Here is a 20,924-nt window from a genome sequence, read left to right on the forward strand (position 1 = left end):
TGCGGACCACCTTCCGTGGCCGCTGCACAGCCTCGGACGCGGCGGGGCGTTGCTCCAGGAAGAAACGAGAGACGGGGCCACGGGCGGGGGGGGGAGTGGGAGGAAACCGCAGCCTCCTCGCCTGGATCCCACGCGGCTGGTCGCGGGGCCTCAGGCCGGAGCCCGTCCGCCAGCCCGCATCCCTCCAGGAGGACCTTCTGTCCCGCCTCCAGGGCCGCGACCCAGGTAGGAAGTACCCGCCCTCCCGAGCGGAGACCGCGGCGTCCTCGCCGCTCATTGGCTGCGTGGGCCGTCAGTGCTGCGGAGGGCGGGGCCTCCGGGGGACGGAGCTGCGGGGGGCGGGGCCTCCGGGGGTGGAGCTGCGGGGGGCGGGGCCTCCGGGGGGGAGGCCGCGGGGAGCAGCGGCGCAGGCCAGCACGTCGCCCCGGGTCGCCGCGGCGCTCCCCAGCCCAGACCTCCCGCCAGTCTCCACTCGGGGGTGGGGGGGGGGTGTGGAGGGGGAGGAACCTCCTCTCAACGTGCGGGTCACACTCCTCCACGCGGCAGCGTCTCACAGCGCCCACACCTCTCCCCCAACCCAGGCAAGCGCCTCGTCCCGCACCCGCCGAAGAGATGCTGCGGTTTTAGGGATGAAGCAAGCTGTGGACTGGATCCCCCGCGGGCAGCAGAGGATTCCTACCCCTGGGAGGGACACGATTGCTTAGGGTCTACGTTAACTGCTCCCGGTGCGCTGGCCTTGGCCAAGTACTAAAGCCCGCAATACTCGGCGTCCATTCAGCAAGCGCTGATGGTGCCTCTTGCTTGATCGATCACCCACCGCTCCCAGCGCTCTGTCCGCCTGTCCCTCTGCAGAGCCGTCCTCCGGCCACACCCGCAGCAGCTCGAGCTCCCGCACGCAGTCACCACCACGCACGCGTTCTGTCCTCTAGCCTGTAGGGCGACCTCACAGGACACACTACCGGTGCCTGCAGGGAGTGCGCGTACTTTCTCGACGCTGCAAACTCTTGGGAGGAACAGTCAGAAGCAGTCGTTCTGGTTAATAACAGGTACGCGACGCTCTAGAAACTACGGGCCCTCGATTCTTACAACAGCATCCTCACGATCAGTAGTCAGGGAAAAATCATTTCGTTTTGTAATGTTTTCAGGCTTTCCAGTCCCGTCTGCAGGGCTGCCCAAGGATGCGACATACCCTCCCGTAAAATAAGTCTATTTTCAGTACCTATGCGTAACCAGGAGTACAGCCACGAGAGACCACGATTTACCTGTCTGGCACATCATCTCCCAAGGCCTGCAGGACACCGCAAAGAGGCAACTCGAGTTCTCCAGCACCCACTGCAGCATCCTGTAGGTAGTGTTCCTTCCTGGCACTGTGCTACGGCAATGTGGGCTTCTCTTTTTTTTTTTTTTTTCTTTTTATGGGGGTCCCCTTGGTCTCCCTGGCTTCGGCCTCAATTCTCAACTTATTTTTGCATTGCCACCATCACCACCAAGGCTCTCTATTGCCTTGCAATCTCACGCACGCACACACACACATCTGCTAAATCTAGCGGGGTCCCACGAAACCCCACTCCCCGCCGGGTCGGCCATCCTCCCTGCACTTCTCAGGCGACCTCAGCTACTCCGTCGGCTACTCCGTCCGCCGCGCCGCGCCCCCCGCCCACTCTACCGGGCGAACTTCACTCCTCCGAAGTCGGGCCGCCGCCGAAGCCTGACAGCCGGACCCAACCAATCAGCGACGGATAAATAACCGGCGCCGCCAATGAGCAGCAGCCGAGGGCCGGGAGGCGGGACTTCGCCCAAGTTCCTCGGGTCCTGCAACCAGAGACCTGTTGCCGCCGCCGCCGCCGCCGCCGCCGAGCTTCTTAGTTACGGCGGCGCCCACGGCAGCCCGAGGCCGCCAAGCCCGAGCGGGGCACCGAGCTCCTGCCGCCCGCGCCCGCCCCCGCGCCCGCCCCCGCCCGGCGCGCCCCGCCCCGCCCCGCCCCGCCCCGCCGGGGGATCCCGCAGGCCGCCCGCGCTCTCCCGTGCTCGCCCTCCGCGCCCGCCTCCCGCGGGCAGCCCCGCCCGGCCCCGGGCGCCCGAGCCCCCGGCAGCCACTCACCGGGAAGTTGGAAGTTTCCGGCGCTCCTGCCCGCCGGGGGCCCCGGGGCGGCTGGGCCGGGCGGCGCCGCGGAGAGGCCCGCTGGGCCCGGGGCTGTGGCTGCGAGGCCGGGAGCCGATCGCCACCTCCCGCCGCGCCGCCCCCGCGGACGCTGCCGGCGCGGCCCCCACCCTGCGCACGGCGAGGCGCGGCCCGAGGGCGAGCCTAGCGGCGGCCCATCCTCCGCACCTCCCGCCCCTCCTCCCGCGGCCGCCGCTGTCAGCGGTGTAAACATCCCGGCAGCCCCGAGGAGCGGGGCGGGGCGGCCGCCGGCTCCTCCTCCCGCGCCCGGGCCCCGCCGCCCGGCTCCCCCCGAGCCCGGGGCGGCCGCTGCCCGGGAGCCTGCGCCCTCTCCGCTGGCACGTGCGTGCCGCCGCGTGCAAGCAGCGAGCTCCCCCGGTGCACACCCCCCCCGCCCCCCGGATCCCGGCGTGTCGATTCCACCCTCTTTTACCAGGTGGTTCAAACTACCTCTGCGCTAACCACGCCTGGCATCGGGGACGCCGGCTGTTAGGGCTGTTAGGGCGTTCCGCAATACTGAGCCGCTCCTGGGGACTGGGAGGCACCGGAGACCCCCCGGGACCCCGGGGCTCCAGCGGAGCCGCGAGACTCTCCTCCGGGAGCACCTGGGCACGTGTTGCTGCAGATGACCCCGAGCAGGCGGTACGGAGCCGAGCAGGCCGGCGCCCTAATCTTCGTACCACCCCTACCCCCACCCCCCCATGAACTCGGTGACGTGGCAGCAAGTTCACTCACCTCCCCCGGGGTGAGCACAAGAGCAGTAATAATACTCCTCGACAGGACCCAGGTTAGAATTAAACGAGATAAGCAAGGTGCTTCAAGACAAGAACCTAGCCCCTAAGTACCCCTTAAGTAGCTGTTACTGCCCCCCCCCACCAGGTCTTGCACTAGCTCGGCTTACCCACCCAAGGGGTTGGAACCAAGAATGAACAGATTACAGCTCCGAGACTTCAAAAGTTAAAGCCACGGGGGTGTCAAGAGGACACTGGTACGCGTCTGCTCGCTCGCAGATGCTGTGGGTCGCGAGCTCTTGCACGTTCCTCCCACGGAGGTGGAGCCTCATTCCCTCCCCACTTGTATCTGCGCTGATCTCTGGTGACTTTGAGCGGTGGAGTTTGGGAGAAACTATACTGTGAAAGATTCTAGGCGAGGCCTTCAGAGAACTGGCATTTGCACCTCGGGCTCTTGGAGCTGTGAGCCTCCCTGTAAGAAGTCCAGCTACCCTACTGGGAAGACCACATGGAGAGCCCCTGAGATCGCACGGCCCTCTAGACCTCCCACCAAGGTTTTAGGCACGTGGGTGAACCCATCCCAGACCCTGTAAATCAAACCAGCTCTTGCAGCCAACATCACGCAGAGCAGAAAAAAATTCCTCCAGCTGAGCCCCGCTAAAATTGCTGGCCCACAAGTCAATGAGGCACTAATGCCAGAATCTTTACAAGTTCGTATGACAGGGTGAACTTCATCAATTAGAGGCCTTAAGAGCAAAGACAGGTTTGCCAAATGATGAATTGAGCTTCACAGGCGCAGCGCAGAAATTTGCCTGAGGTTCCAGCCTACCTGTCTGCCCCGTAGAATTCACACTCAAGATTGCAATTCTTTTTTTTTTTTAAGATTGCAATTCTTACCTGAATCGCCAGCCTGCCTGCCCTATAAATTACAAACTTCCCAACCCCCCATAATCACTTGAGCATAAAATAAAATGAAATATCCTAAATTTACAAAAAAAAAAAAGTAAAGCTATGGAATTAAGATTTGGAAAGTTTATTTTTTGCCCAAAAAGAAAGGTTAAGTCAAGATCTCAAGAAGGGATGTTAATTCCATTGGCTCAATAAGGAATAATAAATGTTAAGTCACTGTTCTAAGGAAAGAAGATATAATAGTTACCAAGATACAAAGTCCTTGTTATCGTGGAGCTTACACTGTGGAAGAAAAGGCAACTATCAACACCAGCAGCCAGGAAATGCGTACTATGTCAGATGGTGATTCATACAAAAATAAAGTAGGGTAAGGAGACGGCAAAGGGAGCATGCTGTTTGAAATATATTTATCTGGGAAGGCCTCTGGGACATTTGAGCAGAGACCTGAAGAAAGTGAAAAATTGAGCCATGCATCTGTCTAGGGGTAAAGCACTCGACCTAGAAGGAACAGCAAGTGCAAAGACCCTGAGTGGAAGTGGGCTTGGTATGTTTGAGGAATGAACAGGAGAAAAGTGTAGCTAAAATCCAATGAACAAAGGGAGAGCACTAACAAATGGGATCAGAAGAGGGGGTGGGGTGCAGGAAGGGGACAAATTAGAACCTTGGTAAGTTTGGAGTTTATTCTGAATGAAACGGAGAGTTGTGGAAGGGGTCACCAAAGCAGACTCACTGAGGATAAAAGAGCTGCACTGTGGAGAAGAGACCAGAACAATTCGAAGACTGTTCTAATGGTCGGGTAAAAAATATTGATGACTTACACCATTGTGCATACAGTGGAGATAATAAGAGTGGTCAGATTCCAGATCTATTTCGAAGATTTGCCAGTGGGTTGGATGTGAGGTAAGAAAAGAGACCAAGATGAAGCCAGTGAAGTTGGAATTTGAACTGCCCCATCCTGTCACATCACAACAAATTAACATCAGTCTGTCAAATAAGAACCACGTCACTCGAGTCCTACACAGCACACCAGGAAGGAAAAATAACCAGATATTCCCAAGCTGAAGATATTTCGGCCTGGTACGGTACAGGAACTATGATTAAAGGTTTTGGGGGATTTTGTTTGTATTTTAATATCTTTTGCACTACCTTTTAAAAAACATAGATTGATAGATAATAAAACATCCCCGTTTAAATAAACTTCAGATTCATCTATAGACCTGGCGTTTCACTGCTATGGGGAAAACTTACAGACCTTATGAACACCCATAAGCAAATAAATCAAAATGAGGTCACGAAACCCTTATAGCCACAAGGGTTTTATCTAGGAAATATTTTATTAGTGGCTATATAGTGCCCAAAGTATTGAAATCATCTGTATGTGTCCTCTTGCTTCACCTTAACAGACTACAGAGCTATAGCTATGTAGTAGCAAAGTGTTTTAAAGGTTGTTAAGACTGTAGAACTGAATCCACTGCACTTTCTCATTGTGGCTTTTTAGCAGCCTACGTGGAGATAAGCGAGGGGCCCCTGGCTTGGGCCCCAGCCCAGGGCCCCTGGCCTGGAGCAAATGCTAATGGAAAACAGAGAGATCTGGCCAAAGCAGCTCCTCTGGCCTCAGGGATCTTTCCAGCAGAGTCTAGCATTAACTGCTTTTCTATTATCTCCCGCCAAACTTGCTCCAAAAATGGTGTTCGGCTCCATGAAATGCACCAATTACAGTCCTTTATAGGAGGTACGTTTATCCTAATTACCCCACAATACATACCATTAACCATCAGGTTAACTTTGCTGTAAATGATACTTGATTATTATACTTAAAGCCTGTCAGCTTACACTAAGTTTCACATTTTATTATTCATATAACTTTGTTGGCCCCACACAATTAAAAATAAAAATTAAACATAGAATTGATTACCAATATTGATTGATTACCCGTAGGCTAAACCAGATCAGATGTTATCTACTGTGTTCATTGTAAATGCAACTTCTCCATAAGGAGCAAAACTTGCTAGAAAAAAAAAAAAAAAAGTTTTCCCAAATGAAGGATAGTGAGGTAATATTAAAAATAATTTTCTTTTGAAAAAAGATCCTAGCCACTAGCGTAAGACCAGAAATGTCTAGTCTTCTTGACTCACAAACATAGTGCTGGCAACAGGTGTACTTAAAAAGCTACTAGTGATATTGGCAGCCACCGAATTTGGCAGCTAAATGGTGATGAGGCTTAGTCAAGCTGTTGAAATGTCTGGACTAAATTGGGCCAAGAGGAGGAAGTCAAAGTGCAGACTGCAGACAACCCAAGGGAGATCACTTTTCTCTAGTCCTGGCTGTAGTCACTGTCCAGTGTCAGAAAATAAATCTTTTTCTTTCTTTGAGACAGTCATGAAAAATATTAGAAAGCTACTTTTTCACTTTTATGGCCCCTTGCATTTAATTTGTAATGGATCGTGTAGATGAGCTTCCTATGAAAACAATAAAATCAGCCTTAATTTTATTCTCATATCAAATCCCTAGATTTCAAAATCACAGAAAGGCAACTCTGTTATATACCTAGAATCTAGTTATGGTATTTTGAGAATACAGTTCATAGTTAAAAATTGTGGCCTCCTGATGGCAGCTTTTTCCTGGCTAACTCTGTAGTAGTTACAAGACTGGGGAAACATTTCAATACACTATATACAGCTTTTAAAATGTATACTCCTAATGGAGGGAAATTTAATATGTTATATTGGTTGCAAAATAGGAAAGAAATAGTACAACTGGCAGTTGACGTTTATAATGTAATTTTCTTTGGCTACCAGAACTCAGTTGAATTTATGCTTTTTGTCTCTTGAATATAAAAGCCAAAAGGCCAATATGCAATGGGCCAAGAGTCAAAACAATGAAGGAAATATATTTAAAAATCACTTCCCTTTTCACACTTGTACACTCTACACTTGATGTGGAGCCAAATGGTCAGGGCATTCCACAGGACACACTCTCCTCAACAATGGTAGCATTTTCACAGAGCATTCACAAGCTCCTCTCAATTCTTATGTTCACGGAGAGTCGCGGTGATACCGTAATCAAATCCCAAAGACAATTTTTAGAAGTACAGGTTTCTCTGGAATATTTTATGTGGGTGCATCTACCCTGAGAAAGGGGTGTTACAAATACCCTGTGATTTCACAAAGGGTATTTGTAAGGTCTGGAAGAGGTCTACCGAATTTCTGCCTCCTTCTGTATCTTCTGATTCATCAAGTCCTCTTTTGTGCTCTTCGCTTAATCTTGGGATGCAACCATTCAAGTCTGAACAGTTGGAGCAATTTTCTATTTCCTAAATAGGAAAAAAATGGCAAATAATAAGTATTTTTGTTTACTTTTAGTATTTCCGCATGGTTGAGAGAGCACTCTCAGGGCTAGAATCCAGAAGCACATCCCAGAAGTGTCAACACAGGAGGTGAAACGTTGCATTCACTGTTGTGTTCATACTCTTTGCTTTTTGCTCATCCTCTTTGCTCGTACTTCAGCATTTATTGCTTAAAACATACATCTCTTCATGTATTTCTTCAACTGTCCTATTTAATGTCCTAAGTGTACTTTAAAATACGTCAGTAATTATTTCTTAAGCAGTTCAATTGCACTGTTAATGTTCAATCTATTTGGAAATACAGGATGTGAGTAAAACCAGATTTGGAAACTTGCCACATCAAACTCAAAGATATACTCAAAGCCGGCTTTTATTGTCTTTATGACCATAAGCCTCGTTAATCTTAAACAGCTTCAATATCTTCCATAATTCTGCTTCTGAATTCACTATTGGGTAAAATTCAAATTATGGAGACATGCTATTTCTTTAATCACTCTGTCATATCAGCTTTTCCATCTAAAAGTTAGCATTATGTAGAAGGAGTACCTAACACAACACTTTGTGGAATAAAACTGGATCATTTCCAAAGCTTGAGAACGTTGGGGCAAAAATCAGAGATATGCTTAAAAACTTGAAGTACCTGTTCTCAAAGTCAGGGCAAGAACCTTTAAATTCATAAACCATGCAAGTACTGATGAAGACAAGTCAATCAATATTTGTGGGCTTATGTAATAATCCATTCTTTGAAAGAGTGGGAGGGATCCCTGGGTGGCGCAGCGGTTTAGCGCCTGCCTTTGGCCCGGGGCGCGATCCTGGAGACCCAGGATCGAATCCCATGTCGGGCTTCCGGTGCATGGAGCCTGCTTCTCCCTCTGCCTGTGTCTCTGCCCCTCTCTCTCTCTCTCTGACTATCATAAATAAATAAAAATTAAAAAAAAAAAAGTTAAAAAAAAAGTGGGAGACAACAAACTGTACTGTCACCCATGGAATCTGCAAACAGTTCTAATAGGACAATATTGTTATATTGGCTCATCAGTGTTATTTATTTATTTCCTTATTTATTTGTTTACTTACTTACTTATTTCCTTACGAAAAAGAGGAAGAGAGAAAGCACATACTGGGGGAGGGGCAGAAGGAGAGGGAGAGAATCCCAAGCTGACTGCGCGATGAGCATAGAGCCCAACTTGAGGCTTAATTGAAGGACCCCCAGATCATGACCCGAGCCAAAATCAAGAGTCAGACACTTGACCAACTGAGCCACCCAGGTGCCCCTCATCAGTGTTATTTATTGTTATGTCTCAAATAGGTTCATTTAATCCATAGAACTTTTAAATTATTTTTAACTTATTTATATATAAATATATTATTATTATTTTTGTATATAAGTTAATTATGTTTAAAGTTATTTTAAAATCTTATTTTAAAGTTGCATGTACATTTAAAATTTACTTAAAGGTTTTATGTATGTAGATAACTTCAAAAAATAATTTTAAAGTATATAAATACACACATACAATGTATAGTTTGGGCAACCAAAGTACGCAACTATTTAAGATTCTGTTATTTTTCGTTGTTCTTTCCTTGCTCAAACCGAAAGATAAAAATGGGGACACCTGGGTGGCTCAGCCAGTTAAGCGTCTGCCTTTAGCTTAGGTCATGGTCCCAGGGTTCTGGGATTGAGCCTCACATAGCAGAGAGCCTACTTCTCCCTCTCCCTCTGTCTGCTGCTCATCCTGCTTGTGCTTTCTCTCTCTCTCTCTCTCTCTCTCTCTCTATCTATCTCTCTCTCATATAAATAAATAAAATATAATTTTTTTAAAAAAGACAAAAATAATCACTTTTTTCTGAAGACAATAAAATATGACTTCTTTATGTTCTAAATTAAATGAATTTAATACTTTATCAGGTCTATATCCTATAACTCTCAAGTAGGCAGGTATGTTTTACTCTTTACAATAGGAAGTTTGTAGAAATAGCATAATGTAAATTAGAGATGACTGGAAAAAAACATGAAAATGACTTAATGTCAAGAATTAGTTTGAATTTCCTACATAATTTTTTTAAGATACATTTCTGTAGTACTACATATCCAAGCTTTTATTTCTAATACCTAGCTAGTGATATTTTAGGCTATTGCACTGTCCTAAAATCTAAATATGTAAAGAGAGGGGTGTCTCAGTGGTTAAGGTCCTGCCTTCGGCTCAGGACATGATCCTGGAGCCTGGGATCCAGTCCCACATCAGGCTCCCTTCAAAGAGGTTGCTTATCCCTCTGCCTATGCCTTTGTGTCTCTCATGAATAAATAAATAAAATCTTTTTAGAAATAAATAAATAAATAATAAATATGTAGAGTATGTTAAGTCAGAACAATCAATATCATCTGAAACTTTGATTGTTTAGCCCCTAAAAGCTAGAATCTACTTTTATCATTTTCAGAATCTAATGTTTTAATTCCTTTTATGGATATTCTATGTATTTCCCTATTTCATAATCCTTTAAAGTTCTGTGTATGTAAACTATACAAAAATCAAAACAAAAAAAATCAAAACAAACACCCCCATCTGTTTCTTAACACATATGGAGATAATCAGCTGCCATATATTTTTTTTTAAGATTTTATTTATTTATGAGAGACACAGAAAGAGAGCGAGAGAGAGGCGGAGACACAGACAGAGGGAGAAGCAGGCTCCATGCAGGGAGCCTAATGTGGGACTCTATCCTGGATCCCGGGATCACAGCCTGAGCCAAAGGCCGCCACTCAACCACTGAGCCACCCAGGCAACCCTCAGCTGCCATATTAAGGGATTTTCACACCTGTGATGAGGCAGCAGCTCATGAACAGGTTCTGGGACCAGCAGCTTTGGGATTGAATATCCCCAGGCCCCCACCCCTGGGTTCTACCTCGGATGATAGGGTATGATGTGATGCAAAGACGAAGATGGTGCGGCTGAGGGAGGGAAAGAAGGTGCCAACTACAACAAAACACTTTCAGGTTTTCCTCTTCTCTCACCCAAAGATAGCAAAGGGGGAATGAAACTCCTGTCTCAACAGTCTTGTTCTTCTTCTCTAGTAAAGACAGAGTAGTAAGTGTCCTACAGTAAAACACGACAAACTTAAAAAAGATACAGCCTCCAATTCGCCGTAAGAAGGAATTCCTAACCTTATAGAATAGATTCTCAAATACCCCTCTCTAGCCAAATTTTAGAATGGAATTTAGCTCACCTCTCTGGCCCAGTTTATGCATAAGTTGCCCCAAAACAAGAAGATGGGTTGGAATCACATAAGCTTACCTCCTAGTTTACATAAATCACAAATAAGCTTCCATAGTAGCTCTTTAGCAGTCCAGCTCCAGGAAAATGTGGAAGTAAGTCAAGTCTGTCCTTGTTTCACTCTTACTGCCCTCGGTACAGAGCTTTGTTCTCAGTTACCATCGGGGATTAACCATACATTTTTAGTTTTGTGGTTTTAAGAGCATGAAGCATTAGTGCATATCTCTGTGTTTATTTTTAAACCGAGTCTTGTGATTAGGAAGTAGGCTTCCATTCCTTGGTTCTTAAATGTTTTTTGATCTTTGATATCTTTGTTAAAGTACATATGCTAAATAAAATAAAATAAAATAAAATAAAATAAAATAAAATAAAATAAAATAAAATAAAGTACATATGCTTTTAGAAGGAAGTTACACCTTAAGGCTACTTGATGAGTGCCTTGTGCGGATGAAGAGACAGTCTGAAGAGAACAAAGGATAAGACACTCTAGGCAGGGATAACAGGAAGGGACAACCTTTAGATTGGAGAGTCCAGGAATGCTTGTCAGAGGAAATGACATTTAAATGGCAGCTAAAGGATATAAAGGAGCCATCAAGGGGGAGCACTGAGGTCCAAAGGTAGCCACATCTGTTTTTCCTTCCTTCCATCTGGAGAAGAGCACCCAGGAGCTTACAGGCCCGGGTTACAAAGATGTCTACTCGGTGGCTTCATTTTTATGAACTGAGGAAAGGATTACTATTGATATAATAAATAAAATCTCTATCCGTGAAAAGGAAAATTGGAAAAATTTTCTACCCAGAAAGCCTCAGAATTATGCCAGTGCTTTGGGAAGGGCATGTGACTATTCTCTGCAGCCTGTTTTCTTGCTTTTCTTCCTCTCTCTTCTTACCCCTCCCCTCCTCAATCTTCTTCCTCACATGCTTTCTTCCTTTCTTCTTTCCTTTCCCAGACTTATTTATTAAATGTCTTGCATGCATTAGGACTCCAGTGGATTCTGCAAACAGCATTTCATTGTTTCTCACTTTTTTTAAAAGATTCTCTTTCCTTCCTTCCTTCCTTCCTTCCTTCTTTCCTTCCTTCCTTCCTTCCTTCCTTCCTTCCTTCCTTCCTTCCTTCCTTCTTTCAAAGACACAGAGAGAGAGGCAGAGACACAAACAGAGGGAGAAGCAGGCTCCCTGCAGGGAGCCCTATGCAGGATTCAATCCCAGGACCCTGGGATCATGACTGAGCCAATAGCAGACGCTCAACCACTAAGCCACCCAAGCGTCCCTCTTACCTTTTTTTTTTTTTTAACATTTAACCTCTAGGAGTTGGAATGCATCCCATCGCTAATGATATCTTAGAATCAATGAACTAGAAAACAATGGTGTAAGCAGTGAGTCTTTGTTTTAAAAAAACCAGAATATTTTGATCAAAATCTGAGCACGAGATCTAAATTACAACTAAATTATATGCAGGGATTATGAGGAAGTCACTGAATCAAGCTTTTCTTATTTCTTTGCAAGTTCTATTTGGAATTGTTTGCCGTACAATTCAATATTTGCTATTTTCATTGTTTAAACAATTTTAAAAATTTGAAAATAATGGGAAACTAATTTTGACTAGATCTCAAAAAGCACAGTGGTAATTAACCATCATAAATAAAGTACTTATCACCACCAAGTGGCTGAGTAGCTTATTTGCAGGAAAGAGTATGAAAGAATGGAATAGAGTTGCCAAGCAAACTCTTAAATGTTACAAAAAACTCTCCCAGGTGAAAGCAGGTAGAGGGCAGTGATACTGGTTATAATCTCCACATCTCCAATAAAGGAATTGAGAAAGAATAATAAGTGCCCAGAAAACATGGGAGTAAACAAATCCTTGTGAAGAAAAAGCTACTCTTTTATATATATTTTATGATTGTATTATCTTGGAAAAGAATCCCATAAAAACACGTGTGTGCACACACACGCATACACATATGCACACCCCCACACACACACATACTCATAAGCCCAATCAGATGGATGTGAAATGCATACATTTGGTAATAGCAGAGGTGCAAAGAAACACACAACTCAGTGGTTCTCAACTCTGGCTGTACTAGGCCTCATCTGCACAAATTCTACTTCACTTAGTTTGAGGAGTCTTGGATAATTAATATTTTAAGAACTTCTCTAAGTGATATTAATGTTCAGCCTAGATTAAAAACCATGAGTAAAAAAAATAAAAATAAAAATAAAAAAATAAAAAAATAAAAAATAAAAACCATGAGTAAAGGCTCAGTGGTTGAGCACCTGCCTTCAGCTCAGGGCATGATCCCAGGGTCCTGGGATTGAGTCCCACATCGGGCTCCCTTCAGGGAGACTGCTTCTTCCTGTCTGTGTCTCTGCCTCTCTCTCTGTGTGTCTCTCATGAATAAATAAATAAGACCTTTAAAAAAAAAAAAAAAGAACCACGAATAATTGATATTTATTGAGTTCCTACTATGGCTAAAGCCCCATATTAAGTACCCTTGGAGGATATAAAGGGTTAAGGAATACAAAGTTATGTACTCTGAGGGAAATAAAGAATAAGATCTATAAAGAATTCACAATAATATGATCCTGAACCACTATAAACTCCACCACTATCACGCTAAGTGTCTGTGAGACCGGTATTAGACTAGTATCATCTTTAGGTGTTGGCAGGATGTATGTGAACCTTTCATGTGCACACACACAGACTCAAACAGCACATTAATAAGACATAAAAAAAAATAAGAGTCTCATTATTTGTTTCATCATGCTACTCAAGCCGTACCCTCTACGTGTTTCTCAAAATGGCCTTTACTAAAATCACATGGAGAGCTTTTTAAAAATATCATTGCCCTACCTCCATATTATAGAATTTTAAAGAGTAGGCCTAGGGATTCTAGAAAGCTTCATTTTTAATATGCTCCTTGGTGATTCTAATTCACAGAAAAAGTTCCAAACCACTGATTTACACCAGCACTTTTTTTTTTTTCCTTCTGGAGATAGTGTTTGCCTGTGTGAATGTGATCCTGGGGGCTGGGGGTAGGGAGTGATATTATATCTAGGTATAGAAATAAATGTTGCCTATAATCTAAACCATTGCCTTAAGTTTAATTACTAAGTGTATTAATGACACATCTGCAACAGTCGTTGTCAGGTGCAGGGGCCCAGATTAAGTAGGTTGTTGGCTAGGTACAGTTCCCACACCCTAGCTGTTATATTCATTGCTTCCCTCTCATCACAGGAGAAAGTCCATGAGCAAGTAATAGTATTATTAAGATAACTTTGGATACACTCTTATTTTTAAGAAAATGCTTGATATCCTCAGTATTCTAACTATTGTTGGAAACACATTATTTGCTCAAACTGTGTTCATCACAATAACTAATTAGGAATATTTAGGGATATTTTAAATATTCAAGTGAATCATAGCAATACTTGAAACATTTGTCACACATCTTAGGAACTACTAACTCTAGGTGGTTCACTGTTTGGACATCAAATAGAGCTGCATTCTTTTGCATGACGGCATATCTTTGAGCAACTAAGTTTTGGAAGATTCCTGAGATTAGAAAGCAGGTAGCGTGAGAAAATCAATGTAGAACCAAAAATGATGTGGGGGTGTCTAATCTGATGCTGGGGCTTAAGAAGCCATGCACTGCCCAACAGACAAACACACCTTATTGGTAAGCAATTGTGATTGTTCAAGAATGAAATAAAAATAGTATTTATTCTTTCAAATGGTACCTATTCTTTTTTCAAACGGCTACTAAGTTGTTAGGACATAAATACTAAGTTGTTAGGGCATGTCTTCCAAGTGAATTACTTGGTGAACTCAACTGCTGGGGGTTTTTTTGTGTTTGTTTGTTTTGCCATGGGGTTTGTTAAAAAAAAAAAAAAAAAGACTGATACGTGAACTGAGAAAGTTTGGAGATCTCTGCATACCAGTGAATTGCAGCATTAGAGCTGAGAGTTAGTGCTCTTGATGGTCTGAATTTTAATATACCTGAATTTGCTTTGTTTCCATCTCAACTCCTCTAGTTATTCAAACAGTATTTATCACAAGCTCACTGGAAAGTACCAAGTCCCTAAGGGCACATACTGATGAATGATACAAGACTTCCCTTCTAAGTATCCTTTGTATCTTCCTACACAAATATACTTTCTACAAAATGAACTATTTAGTTATAAGATCTTTCTTCTGTGCAACACGTGTAAAAAATACCGTATCCCCAAAGAAAGAATTAGAGCAACTATCAATTCGACCACGTTCCCATTTTCACCTTCCCCAAATTATGCAGATTAATCAATAATTCAAGATACTTCATGTGCCATATACTTGACAATTTGAAGCTGTCAGAGCAATAGCTTTAGACAGAGTAGCAAGATGACATTTGTGGCTAAGGAACTGGAAGGCAGACTCAGCATTCGCTAACATGATCATTACCCTTCAAGGGTGAAAGATTAGTCACTTCACCTTTAAGGGAGATTTCACTGGATGTGCTGGGCAACAAGGAAGGAGGATTTTAACTTTAGAACAATCTTATCCCACAGGATAAACACTCAGGAAAGTTCTACTAGTTATTTTTTTCTTTTTCTTTTTTTAAACCGAGTGACACTGCTAGTACTTTAAATAGAGAGACTCCAAATACCAGAGTAAAGTGATAAAAATTTAATACTAGAAAATGTTTAAGTGTTCATTTAAAGAATTATCATATATTTTACATCACAGCCAGAACTACTATGTCATTGCCAATGCATGCCAAGGGGGCATCAAAACAGTATTTTAAATATTTTAAAATCCTGCGTGATTCCCAAATTTATTATGTTTTTTGTTGTTGTTGTTTTTTGTTTTTGTTTGTTTGTTTTTTTAAGTGGAACAGATTTGGAGTTAGAGAAAAGCCCTGGGGAAACGAAACTTACATTTTTAAAACATTCTCTCCTCTTTCTTCCACTCTTCCCTAATTAGACTTTGAATGACTGAATAATCAAGAAAATGGCAAAAGAGGGAAGGGGAAGAAGAAGGAGGAGGAGGAGGAGCATTCGGAGGAGCGGAAGGGGGAGGGGAGAAGAGAAGGTGGAGGAGAGGAAGGAGGAGGAAGAGAAATATGTAAATATAATTACAAAAGAACTGGAATAAGCAGAATTTATACTAGTTGTTCAAGGTGAACTTGGAACCCAGCATTACAAAATTTTGATCTTATGACTAAGGATTCCCACCAATAAAAATAGCCATCCTGGATGCCTGGATGGCTCAGTGGTTGAGCGTCTGCCTTTGGCTCAGGTTGTGATCCCGGGGTCCTGGGATCGAGTCCCTCATTGGGCTCCCTGCGTGGAGCCTGCTTCTCCCTCTGCCTGTGTCTCTGCCTCTCTCTCTCTCTCTCTCTTTCTCTCTCTTTGTCTCTCTCTGTCTCTAATGAATAAATAAAATAAAATAAAATAGCCATCCTTCTCCAGTTTGGAAGAAAGAAAACAACCTCCTTTTCCATAAGTCTTCTTTATTGAAGTGATTTGTGGAAAACACTACAGTGAATGGAAGACGGCCACCTACTGAGGCCACCAATATCTAAGGGGCGAAGTAATAAGCAGCCTTCATTACATGTCCCCTTTGCTCCCCATATGCGTCCCCAGTATGTTAGTTCGACATTCCTACATCTTTATGCTTTCCCCCATGCATCCATCAGGTGGAAAAGTGGTTCCTCCTTCACCAACGAGCTGGTGGGTTATCTATTTTGTAAATCTGAGGATAAATTAAACATGCTCATTTACATAGGCAATTCTAACTGCTAACCATTTAGAATGTTTATAATCGTCTTACCTATACAACTTCGAAGGGCAATTGGTACTCTTTTCAATTTGGGTGACATGAGTAGGTAGTGGGGAGATATAGTTTGTGGAGGGCGTGGGGTGGACACCGAGAAGTCTATTTGTAGAACTATTACATAAATTTTGAAATACCGAGCAGACTTGGCATTTCTTTTGGTCCGAATTGTGACTCTCCCCAAATGCATATGCTGAAGTCCTAACCTCTAGTATTTCTGAATGTAACTCTAGAAATAGGGTCTTTAGAGAGGTGATTAAGTTAAAATGAAGATGGAGGGGACTTAATCCAATCTAATGAGTGTCTTAGGGAAGAGGATATTTGTACATGAAAATGTGATGCTAGGGTTGTGTGTGCACGGAAAAAAGATCATGTGAAGAGGGAACAAGAGGGAAGTCATCCATAAGCTGAGGAGAGATCTCACAGGGAACCAACCCTTCTGACATCTTGATCTTGAACTTTCAGCCTCCAGAGCTGTGAGAAAACAAATTCCGATTGTTTAATCCACCTAGCCTGTGGTATTTTGTAATGAGAGCCCTAGCAAACTAATATGACACCTTAGACAATAACTAGAGCGTATTTGAAATCTTGCGCTATTACTCAACCATAGTTTAGTTTGTTACAGAAGTCTCCAAAAAATAAAAGGAGATTTAGTTTTCTTTTTTTAAGGAACCAAAATGGAGCATGGTTTTTAAAATAATCATTATAAAAACCTTCAACATTCTCCATCGATATCAATGCTGGATAGAATTTTGGAACATAAATACAAATGATTCTATGTTTACTTTTGTTTTAAAACTCTGAGAAATGGTGCTCTGCAAATTCCAGTGGTATGTGATTTTCCACAACTCGTTTAACAAGTGTAGTGTTTTTTGAGGAATGCCCAATTTACAGTGAAGGGTAGTTATTAAATTGGAGCTTTACCTATGTCTAGTTAAATTTTATAGTACGTTCTGATAGCTCTTTTTAATTTCATAGCTCTCTCTGAATTCCTCTTTGCACAACATGTGCAAGTTCCTATAAACCTGATCAGTTTTGGTGGCGTGTTCCTGTGAAAGTGAGATACACTTAGAAAAACAGTTCTAGAGCTCTTTGTCTGTGGAGTCCTTATATCTATCTCAATAAAAATACTTAAATTTGGGAACCCTGGGTGGCGCAGCGGTTTAGCGCCTGCCTTTGGCCCAGGGCGCGATCCTGGAGACCTGGGATCGAATCCCACGTCGGGCTCCCGGTGCATGGAGCCTGCTTCTCCCTCTGCCTCTCTCTCTCTCTCTCTCTCTCTCTCTCTGTGACTATCATAAATAAATAAAAAATTTAAAAAAATACTTAAATTAATAAAGTTTGTATTTTGTAAGCAACAAAAATGCAATTGAAGTTCTTACAAAACTTTTTATGTTAAGGTGACTATTAAGAGGGTTTTTTCTTTTTTAAAGATTTTATTTATTTATTCATGAGAGACACAGAGAGAGAGGCAGAGACACAGGCAGAGAGGGAGCCCGATGTGAGACTCAATCCCAGGACCCCGGGATCACAACTTGAGCCAAAGGCAGATGCTCAACCACTGAGCCACCCAGGTGCCCCCATTAAGACGGTTATGAAGCACTTAGGGTCCCACAAAAAGAAATTAAATGCTTTCTCATATCTCTAACTAAATATTGGTCCTTAATGCAAATTTAGTAAAATCTGGAGTCAAAAACTATAATTCCCGAGGGTCTCGGTAATATGTTTCCACTGAGAATTCACTAGAGGGTCCCCAGGTCCACTGTGCCTCCTAACTACTTTCTCTGTTCCTGTAAATTCTACAGTTGACAGCTAGCTTAAAACCAAGGCTGTCTCTCCAAATCACTCATTAGGAAGGACAGTAAACAAGTAGAATGGGTTAAGTTGGCAAGGCTTTTCCTTTCATATTTTTGAGGGTGACATGGGTCAAAATGGTGTAGGGTGCTAGTACTAATTTTGCTCTTATTAAAATAGGTTACGTTCTTTTTCCTTTTTAACCAAACTAGGTTTCTTTCTCTAAAACCTGTCTCTCAGCCATTCATCACCATGACAGCATTACCAGAACTGGAAGGATTGATCACACACTCTCCCCTGAGGCAGGTGGTAATACAGCTCATTAATTTGGTGAGTGAGACAGATTGAAGAGTGATGTGGTTTCCTTGTTCTCCAAGTCGGTCAACTGATGGCCACTGTCCTCACCAAGTGGTAGATTATAACCAGGTAAAAGAAATGTTTTTAAAAGTCATTAGAAGAGCAATTTATAACAATACGGTATGCTGAGGATAGCACACATTTCTTATCGAGATGGCCTTATACATAACAGATTGGAGGTAGGGCTGCAAATTGCAGTGGAAACAACTGAGATTAGCTCCTATTATTATGCAAAGAATGAATTTGGCACCCAGCAATTAGATGATCAGAGTCATTAATTGAGTTTCTGTTATGTACGAGAATATATAACATCTTTATAGAGTAATTTTCACCTCCTGCTCTCCCACGTACATACATGTCATATATTCTATACATATTTTTGAGTCTCCGGGGGGGGAAAAGAAAAAGCTGTTCTTAGGATTTGACTGATATTTCTTATTACATAAACATATGTAGAAACGCAATTCTGAACTATAGTTTGCCTAGCGAAATGCAGTATTATTCTACTTCTAATTTATAAAATTCCTTTCAGAGTAGCACGTGGGCTATTACCTTTGCTATTAAGAACGTGTAGAGTCATCTGTCAATATTTTAGTTGCAAACCTCTTAGTTCATGAATCATCTATACCCATACTGGGGACTCACATCAGGCAAATCAGAATAGGAACCTAAAAATGAGGGTGATGTTAGGCTTTGACAGAGCTAAGAGTAGACACATGTATATTCATTCTTTGCTTGAAATTGTCTTAATGAACCTAAAAAATTTAGTTTGTCCAAAAGAATGTTGAAATTATTTCCTTGTTTTTATTGTGTTTATTATTATATTATATATTTATATTTAATTTTATTTTTATTATATATTATTATGTTATATTTATTATATCTGTTTCAGTCGGTTGAGGTTGCTATAACAAAGTACCATAGACTGGGTGCAACAGAAACTTATTTCTCACAGTTCTGGAGGCTGGAAGTCATATCAGGGGGCCAGCATGGTCAGGTTCTAGAGACCTGTCTTCCAGGTTACAGACCGCCAACTCCTTGTTAGATCCTCTCCTGGCTGGCAAGAGAGAACTCTAGGTTCTTCGTGCCCTTAAAAAGGTATAATCCCATCATGAAAGCTATACCCCCATGACCTCATCCAAATCTAATTATCCCCCTCAAAGACCACCTCCTCCAAATACCATCACATTAGGTACTGGGCTTCAACACATGAATTTGGGTGGGGGGGAGACACAAACATTCAGCCCATACCAACTCCTCATTAAAAATTCTGCCCTTTACTGATAAGGAAAATGTAATAATTTTTTTATTATGTATTTAGGATTTTTGTAGACCTTATATTTCCTTGTTAATTGATTATATGAAAACCTAAGTTTTTTGACAAAATTTTACATGCACAAGATTTTTAAAAATCAAGGAGTTCAGAAAGATTGCATGTGAAAAGCCCTGTGGCAGAACCCTGTGGGTTCTGCCCCACATCTTCCTTTCTCCAGCCCTGTTCCGCAGACACAACCACTTTTATGTTTTTGCTTTTAGCAATTCTGATAGTTACCACCATAATTCTAAATAATATATGCTTGATTCATCAACTTTAAGATCTATCTTTTGGCTTTCTGCTCTGATAGACAAGATTTTAGGTAAAATAACTCCTCTAACTCTTCCCTAGAAAGTTCTTAATCAGTTATTCACTCATCTATCCATTCATTCACTCAGTGATTGCTTATTATTTTCCTTTCTAGGGAGATTTCTAAGTGCTTGGCGACATCAACTGATAAAAGAGACAAAATTACTGCCTTTCTTGAGACAGAAGAGGAACATCCTGCTTGTGTCAATGATATATATATGTCATTGATATATATATATGTCAATGATATATAGAGAAGGTCATCAGAGCTACAGAAAAAAAAAAAGGTGAAGTGGTAAATCAGAAAGGGTGAGACTGGCAGCGTAGGTGAGTCTTCAAGACATGAGAGCATAGGCCACATGCACACCTGGGGAAGAGTGCTCTCTGGGTGGAGGAACCCATCAGTGTTAAGAGCCAATGCAGGTGCTCAGGAGCTTGCCACTCACATTTGGTGAATGATGGGAGACTGCAGTGGCAAGAAGAGTGAGCAAGGGCAGGAGCACAAGAGGATGAGCTCACAGTAGGATGGGGGAGAGCAGCACATCATGGAGGACCCATAAGGCTTTTAGAAGGCCTTAGACTTTTACTCTGGGTCATCTGGGCATTCTTTGCGTGATTGTGAGCAGAGACATCACAGGATCTTCCTTACATCTTGAAAGGACCCCTCTGGCTGCTGAGTTCGAATATTTTGTAAAGGGACAAAGAATGAAGCAGGGGGAAGCTGGGAAGCTATTTTAGTAATTTAGGGCAAAGACTGTAGGAGCTGGGATGAAGATGTAAGCCATAGAGAAATTAAGTCGTTTTCTGTATGTATTTTGAAAGCAGAACCAACAGAATCTCCTAATGAATTGGATTCAGGTTGTAAGAAAAAGAGATAAATAAATATAATGCAGCAAGTTTCATCTCCCTTTAAATTATC

At 42.9% G+C, this 20,924-nt stretch overlaps 1 protein-coding gene and 1 long non-coding RNA gene across 5 annotated transcripts in view; one reads left to right on the forward strand and one right to left on the reverse strand.

Annotated features, from left to right (window-relative positions):
- The window catches only part of NEK7 (NIMA related kinase 7), a 157,662-nt gene extending 155,402 nt beyond the window's left edge, over window positions 1-2,260 (reverse strand). The window contains exon 1 of one of the 4 annotated variants that reach the window (XM_025429699.3): window positions 2,102-2,260. The gene's annotated coding sequence lies outside the window, so the exon portion shown is untranslated. Of the gene's footprint in view, window positions 1-817; window positions 935-1,262; window positions 1,402-1,666; window positions 1,709-2,101 lie in introns of those variants that run through there. The other 3 variants (XM_035718856.2, XM_025429701.3, XM_025429702.3) reach the window with 3 other exon arrangements.
- LOC118355221 (uncharacterized) lies at window positions 94-20,924 on the forward strand. The gene is made up of 5 exons (XR_004817258.2): window positions 94-225; window positions 582-1,046; window positions 1,146-1,344; window positions 18,237-18,354; window positions 20,121-20,924. It is a non-coding gene; the product is annotated as an uncharacterized LOC118355221 (long non-coding RNA).

The sequence above is a fragment of the Canis lupus genome, chromosome 7 (genome assembly GCF_003254725.2).
Source record: "Canis lupus dingo isolate Sandy chromosome 7, ASM325472v2, whole genome shotgun sequence".
Classification (NCBI taxonomy): domain Eukaryota; kingdom Metazoa; phylum Chordata; class Mammalia; order Carnivora; family Canidae; genus Canis; species Canis lupus.